Below are 10,183 nucleotides of genomic sequence, written 5' to 3' on the forward strand. Positions count from 1 at the left end.
TGTCCAGTGAAGGCTTTCACTTGGTTGTCAACAATCTCTCTCTCTCTCTCTCTCTCTCTCTCTCTCTCTCTCTCTCTCTCTCTCTCTCTCTCTCTCTCTCTCTCTCTCTCTCTCTCTCTCTCTCTCTCTCTCTACCTCTCTCTCTCTCTCTCCCTCCCTCCCTCTCCCTTTGCTGCTCATCATTAGGTTAGGTTTTACTTAGATGGTGAACCACAGCTGGAGATTTTGGTCACCTGACCGAGGCCTTCCGCTGGCTTACCCCTCCACCCCTTTAAAAATTCTGGTCATATTTATAACCATATGTGGCATGCAAAGAGTACGTAACCTTTATTCGGCGCATGGACACACCCTCATTTACAGGCTATCTCCCCCAACCAGCGAACCAGGTTGCTAAGAGTTGATGATGGGGCCCCATCGTTCAACTAGTGACCAGGTTCTAGCCAATAAGAAGGTGGGATTGACAATCGCAGAGGTTATGTGGATACCGCTCTCCTGTCTGCCCTTGTCATTCCCACTCTAGAGCTGGTTGAAGCACGGTCTGCTATCTTGTGGCTTCTATTTCTGCCTTGCTTACCGTGGAGTGCACTATATTTATCACTGTACATAGTGTACATATTGCTGTTATAATTGGTGAAGGATAATATAAGTCTAAACTTTTTCTACTGTGTTTATTTGCTCCCATTACACCTGGGATAACAGGCCATTTGAAATCCTAGGTTGTAATATGGGTAGCCTGTCCGAGAGCTGGACTTAGAGAAACGGTTGAGCTTAGGGTGAAGCTTGTAGCAGGAACATTGTGTAGCTTGCTGTTTCGCTTCGCTTTACAAATTTTGCGTGTCAGTTGCTTATGATCAGCCTTGCTATTGTGTGATCGTTCAGCAGCTCGCTACTAGCTTGTTCAGTGTGCTCGCTTCGCTACGGTCAGTCTTGTGTGCAGTCGGCTTTGCTTGTATGCGTATTCTGCAATCGTACTGTGCATAGCTAAGCGTGTTCTGCAAATTAACGTGTTACGTTGGGGTATTCGTACTGTGCATAGCGAATAACTTATGCCACCTAGACGAGTCAGACGCCTGGTGTCGGCATATACTTTGCATAACCTACCTAAATTGTCCCTACAGCGTTGTTGGCAAATTGCTCGTTCCATTGGCATTCCCTATAAACGCACTCTTACAGCTGCGCAACTGCGTTCACTTATTGCTGACATACTTATTGAAGAAGAGATGGCACATCAGACTCCTCCCTCTACGGGAGCTAGGGCAAAAACTACTATGTTCTCGCAGGAGGAAGATGATACACCTACGGAGCAAAATGGTCAGTATAGTGCAGCTGGGTTGTCTCAGGGTGAATCAGCGTCGTTGGCACTTCAGCTGGCAAAAATCAATCTTGAGCAAACTAGGGAACAGAGAGCATTCGCAAGGGAAGAATTTGATAGGGAAAGAGAAAGGAGGCAGTTTTCGCATTCTGTAAACGATTTCAGTTTACAAAAAGCAGTACAGCTTGTTCCCCGCTTCAATGAGGCCGAACCAGAGCAATTTTTCGAAAGCTTCGAAAATCAGGCTCGAGCCTTGAGGTGGCCGGAACAGCACTGGGCAGCGTTGGTTCATACAGCATTATTGGGTAAGGCACAGGAATTTACGTCGGTATTAACTGACGCTGAATTCTCTGATTATCAAGTAGTGAAGACCACAGTGTTGGGAGCATATACATGTATCCCAGCTAAATATCGTAAGACCTTCAAATTGAACAGGCGGCAGCTTGGTCAATCCCTGGTGGACTTTGTGAGACAGCAAACCAAAGCTTTTACCAGCTGGTATAAAGCGAGTGGTGTCTCTAACTTTGAGGAGCTGGTGCAGCTTATTCTGATTGATAACCTGCTGGAGTCTGTGGGACCAGAGGTTCGTGTCTTTCTGCAGGATCGTGACTTAACCACTGCATTGGAGGCGGCCAGGTTGGCTGATACCTTCGAAACGAACCGCTCCTTGTCCGAGCGGTCCCGTCTCTCTTTTCAACAGTCTGGCGTGAGCAGAGATCGACAACATTGGAGAATGAAGTGCCAGCCGGAGGGAGAGCGTCTACGACATCCAACCAAGTCACCTGGTGAGCCACGCTTCTCAACATATGGTCCCCCTGCGGAGAGGCAAACTACTTATGGAGCATCTCGACAACAATATCCAGAGAGGCACCAGCCAGAACGACACCACTTGCAACGTCATCAGGGAGTAAAGGGCAAGCCTGTCGTCTGCTTCAGGTGTAATAAAGTAGGTCATATCAGTTCCAACTGCCCCCAAAAACCTCAACCCATCGGGAAAATCTCTAATATCCCTAGTAACATGTCCCCTAGAGAAGTAGAAAAAGGTATGGCCCCTTATTATTGCGAAAGTCTTATTTCCCTTCAGGAAAACTCAGAACCAACTAAAGTAAATACCTTTAGAGATACTGGAGCATATTGCTCACTTGTCAGAGAAGGAATATTACCCCTTTCAGAGAATACTTCCTTGAATTCATCAGTTTTATTGGAAGCCTATGGAGGAACTATATATTCTGTTCCTTTGCATAAAATTTATGTACAGTGCAAATATTACACTGGGTACTTGACTGTAGGTATCTCAAAAGGATTTCCCATGAAAAATGCCATGTTATTACTGGGTAATAACATTACTACTGTTAGTTCGTGTCCTGAACCTATAATGATTAATGCTTCTCCAGTGTTGGCCATAACTCGGGCAACATCCCAAGGGCTGTCTGGGGAGAATGTTGACCTATCCTTGGACGACTCCGATCTCGGAATAGCCACGTTGTTTTATGAGACACACCGGCCGGAGTCTCGTAAATCAAGTGAACAGACCCCGATCAAGCCTTCCTATTCCCAGGTTGCAGGATTGCCAGATGTCTCTGTTTCCATGCCCGAGGGACTGTCCTTCCGGGAGGAACAACGTAAGGACCCTTCGTTAAAATTCGCTTTTGAGGCAGCCATGGGTAAATCCTCTTTGGGTCATCCAGTCAAGTATGAAGTTAAAAATGATTATTTGGTATGCACTGAGACTGGTAAGGAGACAGAGGGCCGGCAATTATACGACAGGTTAGTGGTTCCAACCAAGTATAGACCTCGGATATTAAATATAGCTCATAATACGTCATCAGGAGGTCACTTAGGAATTACAAAAACCTTGTATAGAATCACAAAAGAATTTTATTGGCCAACATTAAAGAAAGATGTGAAGAATCATATTAGGTGTTGCCGAGAATGTCAGCAAGTTGGAAAACCTGGACATTCTATTAAACCTGCACCTCTCCAACCCATACCTGCTGATGGAGAACCTTTTGCAGATTTAATTATAGATTGTGTAGGTCCACTACCTAAGTCAAAGTCTGGAAATCAGTATTTATTTACAATTATGGATAAAGTAACCAGATATCCTGAAGCGATCCCAATGCGTAGTATCAATACTAAAGCTATTCTCAAAGCTTTAACAAAATTCATTTCTTGTTTTGGCATTCCTAAAACTATACAAAGTGATCAAGGTACTAACTTCACTGCCAAAGCATTTAGGGAAGTATTAACTAGGTTAGGGATAATTCACAACTTATCCACTGCCTATCACCCTCAGTCCCAAGGCGCCTTGGAAAGATTCCACCAAACATTAAAAACAATGATGAGAAGTTTTTGCATGCACTTTCCCACAGATTGGGATGAATCTCTACCATTGTTGCTGTTCTCAGTACGAGAGACGGTGCAAGAGTCTACAGGGTATAGTCCGTTTGAGCTGATCTTTGGGCACAATGTACGAGGTCCTCTTCGGGTGCTCAAAGAAGGATGGATGGGAGAAGACGTAAGCTCAGCACTCTACAACCCGTCTTCAAGGTTGCAGGTGGCACGTGAGTTAGCCACGGCTAAGCTAAAGACAGCTCAAAGTAAGATGAAACAGAGGTATGACAGAAGTGCACAATTCCGCTCCTTCCATCCAGGAGACAAGGTGTTGGTGCAGGAACCTATACCTGGCCACACCTTGAAAGCTAGATTTACGGGACCTATGCAGATAGTAAGTAGATTATCTGATTTAAATTATGTGGTAGCTCCCATTGATAAGACCTCAAAAACAAAAACTTGCCACATAAATCAAATCAAGGCCTTTCATACACCAGATAAAGTCCCAGTAATGACTCTGTCCTCTACCTCTGAGGACGACTCTGACTCTTTGCACTCTATCTCTGAAATTAATACTAAACTTTCAAATTCTGTCCTCCTCAAGGATCCTAGCCCGTTAATGGATGGATTATCTGAAATACAAGCAACCAATTTAACTGAGCTTCTACAGTCATATCCTAATATTTTTTCGGATGTGCCGAAAAAATGTACGTTAGGTTACCATGATGTAGATGTGGGAAAATCTAAACCAATTAAACTCTCCCCCTACAGAGCTAATCCTGAAAAGCAAAGGTTACTTCAGCAGGAAGTAGACTTCTTGTTAGAACATGGTTTAGTGGAGGAGTCGTCTAGTCCATGGGCTTCACCGTGCATCCTAGTAAAAAAGGCTGATGGAGGGTTTCGTATGTGCACAGACTACCGTAAAGTGAACGAGGTCACAATTACAGATGCTTACCCTCTTCCTCGTCTGGATGACGTAATTGACTTTGTGGGTAAGGCTACTTTTGTGTCCAAATTAGATCTCCTTAAAGGTTACTATCAGGTACCTTTGACAGATAAGGCGAAGGAAATCTCTGTCTTCGTGATTCCAGGAGGTCATTATCAGTATACAGTTACCCCCTTCGGAATGAAAAATTCCCCCTCTTCATTCCAGAAACTCGTCCATCAGGCTATTAAAGGACTTGAAGGCACGGCAGCATACCTAGATGATATTGTTGTGGTGTCTGATACTTGGGATCAACACCTACTTAGACTTAAAGCTCTGTTTGAGACCTTTAAGAATTCCCAATTAACAGTTAATTTGTCTAAATCTTCCTTTGGCCAGGCCACTGTCACTTTTCTAGGCCATGAAGTAGGTAGTGGTAAAGTTGCACCTAAACTTGCTAAAGTTCTTTCGATTAAAGAATATCCAGTTCCTCATGATAGGAAATCTCTTCAACGTTTCCTAGGCATGATAGGATTTTACAGAAGATTCTGTAAGAATTTCTCAGATATTGTAGCCCCTCTTACCTCTCTTACCAGTCATAAAGTTCCCTTTAATTGGACGTCAGATTGTAACACTGCTTTTAATAAAGCAAAAAGATTATTGTGCTCTGCACCCATTCTCTTGTCTCCAGACTTCTCCAAACCTTTTTCATTACAGGTTGATGCTTGTGAGTCTGGGGTTGGGGCGGTACTATTACAAATCGGGAACAAGGAGCTGCAGCCAATCGCATACTTTTCAGCCAAGTTCCAGCCACATCAGAGAGCTTACTCTACCATTGAAAAAGAAGCCCTCGCGCTGGTAATGGCTTTGGAGCATTTCGATGTTTATGTGGGCCAAACATCGCAGGTGGTCAGTCTACAGTGATCACAACCCGTTAGTCTATCTCCAAGCCATGAAGAATCACAACACAAGGCTTATGCGTTGGACTCTCAGGCTGCAGCCCTACAATATTTTTATTAAATATATTGCCGGCAAAGAAAATGTGTTGGCAGACTCTTTGTCAAGAGTCTAGTTTAATATTTTATTTAGGTTAGGATGTATTTGTGGTAACCCCCCTTTCAAGCTCTTTTTTTTATCCCCTGATGTGGGGTTTTTTTTTAGTGAGGGGATACGGGCTACCGTCCGCTTGTATCTTGGACCTATGTTGGCTTATCTGACTGCTGTCTCACTCTGAGTTTAGGGTTTGGCTTTCAGGCACTAGGAAAGCTGAGCTCTATCTAAGAGTTGGATGGTGGAGAGGATAGGCGGTCCCATTATTTTGTGCCATGGCGGCACGGTTACCACTGGGAGGTGGCAGCCTAATCCTGAGCCTTCTCGGGGGTGGGGGTGTGGCATGCAAAGAGTACGTAACCTTTATTCGGCGCATGGACACACCCTCATTTACAGGCTATCTCCCCCAACCAGCGAACCAGGTTGCTAAGAGTTGATGATGGGGCCCCATCGTTCAACTAGTGACCAGGTTCTAGCCAATAAGAAGGTGGGATTGACAATCGCAGAGGTTATGTGGATACCGCTCTCCTGTCTGCCCTTGTCATTCCCACTCTAGAGCTGGTTGAAGCACGGTCTGCTATCTTGTGGCTTCTATTTCTGCCTTGCTTACCGTGGAGTGCACTATATTTATCACTGTACATAGTGTACATATTGCTGTTATAATTGGTGAAGGATAATATAAGTCTAAACTTTTTCTACTGTGTTTATTTGCTCCCATTACACCTGGGATAACAGGCCATTTGAAATCCTAGGTTGTAATACCATATGATCCCTCCTCATCATTCTTATTACATGGCTTATCCAACCCCGTCACTTTTCTCTTGTTTCATCTGTCTTTCCACCTGTCCTGTTTTCTTATCAATTAGCTATATCAAAAAAAAAAAAAAAAAAAAAGAATATCCAGTAGCCGTTGCTGATTATTAGCAAAATCTTGGGGCGTTTTTACTTGGGTACTTTTTTTTGTCTGATGGGACTAGTGTTGTTAGGGAGAGTCCTTTATAAAGGTGTCCAAGAGGGAACTTTACTGTTGCAGTTCTTGTACCGACTTGACCAATGATATTCGTTAAATACCAGCGTACCAGACTGTATCCAGGGTTCACGAAAATGTATCTATTGCCTCAGTAGACATCTATGTATCTATTGCCTCAGTAGACATCTATGTATCTATTGCCTCAGTAGACATCTATGCATCTATTGCCTCAGTAGACATCTATGTATCTATTGCCTCAGTAGACATCTATGTATCTATTGCCTCAGTAGACATCTATGTATCTATTGCCTCAGTAGACATCTATGCATCTATTGCCTCAGTAGACATCTATGCATCTATTGCCTCAGTAGACATCTATGTATCTATTGCCTCAGTAGACATCTATGCATCTATTGCCTCAGTAGACATCTATGCATCTATTGCCTCAGTAGACATCTATGTATCTATTGCCTCAGTAGACATCTATGTATCTGTTGCCTCAGTAGACATCTATGTATCTATTGCCTCAGTAGACATCTATGCATCTATTGCCTCAGTAGACATCTATGCATCTATTGCCTCAGTAGACATCTATGCATCTATTGCCTCAGTAGACATCTATGCATCTATTGCCTCAGTAGACATCTATGCATCTATTGCCTCAGTAGACATCTATGCATCTATTGCCTCAGTAGACATCTATGCATCTATTGCCTCAGTAGACATCTATGCTACACAAGATAGTACTGTTTTCATTCTCAGTAACCAGGATAAACTACTAAAGTCAGACACTACTGACATCCTCAAAACTGTATTAGCGGCCTGTTAGTAACACTGAGAATGACGTCCTGCAGGAGCTGACACAACAAAGGCAGGACGTCCTCCAGGAGCTGACACAACAAAGGTAGGACGTCCTGCAGGAGCTGACACAACGAAGGCAGGACGTCCGGCAGGAGCTGACACAACAAAGGCAGGACGTCCTGCAGGAGCTGACACAACAAAGGCAGGACGTCCTGCAGGAGCTGACACAACAAAGGCAGGACGTCCTGCAGGAGCTGACACAACAAAGGCAGGACGTCCTGCAGGAGCTGACACAACAAAGGCAGGACGTCCTGCAGGAGGTGACACAACAAAGGCAGGGAGTCCTGCAGGAGCTGACACAACAAAGGCAGGACGTCCTGCAGGAGCTGACACAACAAAGGCAGGGAGTCCTGCAGGAGCTGACACAACAAAGGCAGGACGTCCTGCAGGAGCTGACACAACAAAGGCAGGACGTCCTGCAGGAGCTGACACAACAAAGGCAGGACGTCCTGCAGGAGCTGACACAACAAAGGCAGGACGTCCTGCAGGAGCTGACACAACAAAGGCAGGACGTCCTGCAGGAGCTGACACAACAAAGGCAGGACGTCCTGCAGGAGCTGACACAACAAAGGCAGGACGTCCTGCAGGAGCTGACACAACAAAGGCAGGACGTCCTGCAGGAGCTGACACAACAAAGGCAGGACGTCCTGCAGGAGCTGACACAACAAAGGCAGGACGTCCTGCAGGAGCTGACACAACAAAGGCAGGACGTCCTGCAGGAGCTGACACAACAAAGGCAGGACGTACTGCAGGAGCTGACACAACAAAGGCAGGACGTCCTGCAGGAGCTGACACAACAAAGGCAGGACGTCCTGCAGGAGCTGACACAACAAAGGCAGGACGTCCTGCAGGAGCTGACACAACAAAGGCAGGACGTCCTGCACGAGCTGACACAACAAAGGCAGGACGTCCTGCAGAAGCTGACACAACAAAGGCAGGACGTCCTGCAGGCGCTGACACAACAAAGGCAGGACGTCCTGCAGGAGCTGACACAACAAAGGCAGGACGTCCTGCAGGAGCTGACACAACAAAGGCAGTACGTCCTGCAGGAGCTGACACAACAAAGGCAGGACGTCCTGCAGGAGCTGACACAACAAAGGCAGGACGTCCTGCAGGAGCTGACACAACAAAAGTAGGACGTCCTGCAGGAGCTGACACAACAAAGGTAGGACGTCCTGCAGGAGCTGACACAACAAAGGCAGGACGTCCTGCAGGAGCTGACACAACAAAGGCAGGACGTCCTGCAGGAGCTGACACAACAAAGGCAGGACGTCCTGCAGGAGCTGACACAACAAAGGCAGGACGTCCTGCAGGAGCTGACACAACAAAGGTAGGACGTCCTGCAGGAGCTGACACAACAAAGGTAGGACGTCCTGCAGGAGCTGACACAACAAAGGCAGGACGTCCTGCAGGAGCTGACACAACAAAGGCAGGACGTCCTGCAGGAGCTGACACAACAAAGGCAGGACGTCCTGCAGGAGCTGACACAACAAAGGCAGGACGTCCTGTAGGAGCTGACACAACAAAGGCAGGACGTCCTGCAGGAGCTGACACAACAAAGGCAGGACGTCCTGCAGGAGCTGACACAACAAAGGCAGTACGTCCTGCAGGAGCTGACACAACAAAGGCAGGACGTCCTGTAGGAGCTGACACAACAAAGGCAGGACGTCCTGCAGGAGCTGACACAACAAAGGCAGGACGTCCTGCAGGAGCTGACACAACAAAGGCAGGACGTCCTGCAGGAGCTGACACAACAAAGGCAGGACGTCCTGCAGGAGCTGACACAACAAAGGTAGGACGTCCTGCAGGAGCTGACACAACAAAGGTAGGACGTCCTGCAGGAGCTGACACAACAAAGGCAGGACGTCCTGCAGGAGCTGACACAACAAAGGCAGGACGTCCTGCAGGAGCTGACACAACAAAGGCAGGACGTCCTGCAGGAGCTGACACAACAAAGGCAGGACGTCCTGTAGGAGCTGACACAACAAAGGCAGGACGTCCTGCAGGAGCTGACACAACAAAGGCAGGACGTCCTGCAGGAGCTGACACAACAAAGGCAGTACGTCCTGCAGGAGCTGACACAACAAAGGCAGGACGTCCTGTAGGAGCTGACACAACAAAGGCAGGACGTCCTGCAGGAGCTGACACAACAAAGGCAGGACGTCCTGCAGGAGCTGACACAACAAAGGTAGGACGTCCTGCAGGAGCTGACACAATAAAGGCAGGACGTCCTGCAGGAGCTGACACAACAAAGGCAGGACGTCCTGCAGGAGCTGACACAACAAAGGCAGGACGTCCTGCAGGAGCTGACACAACAAAGGCAGGACGTCCTGCAGGAGCTGACACAACAAAGGCAGGACGTCCTGCAGGAGCTGACACAACAAAGGCAGTACGTCCTGTAGGAGCTGACACAACAAAGGCAGGACGTCCTGCAGGAGCTGACACAACAAAGGCAGGACGTCCTGTAGGAGCTGACACAACAAAGGCAGGACGTCCTGCAGGAGCTGACACAACAAAGGCAGGACGTCCTGCAGGAGCTGACACAACAAAGGCAGGACGTCCTGCAGGAGCTGACACAACAAAGGCAGGACGTCCTGCAGGAGCTGACACAACAAAGGCAGGACGTCCTGCAGGAGCTGACACAACAAAGGCAGGACGTCCTGTAGGAGCTGACACAACAAAGGCAGGACGTCCTGCAGGAGCTGACACAACAAAGGCAGGACGTCCTGCA

General features: G+C 47.1%; 1 protein-coding gene across 2 annotated transcripts in view; it reads right to left on the bottom strand.

Moving 5' to 3' along the window:
• LOC128697030 (serine/arginine repetitive matrix protein 2) overlaps nucleotides 1-10,183 on the bottom strand; it is an 87,036-nt gene that overhangs the window by 25,150 nt on the left and 51,703 nt on the right. The window lies entirely within an intron of this gene.

This window comes from Cherax quadricarinatus, chromosome 49, assembly GCF_038502225.1.
Source record: "Cherax quadricarinatus isolate ZL_2023a chromosome 49, ASM3850222v1, whole genome shotgun sequence".
In the NCBI taxonomy this organism is placed as follows: Eukaryota; Metazoa; Arthropoda; class Malacostraca; order Decapoda; family Parastacidae; genus Cherax; species Cherax quadricarinatus.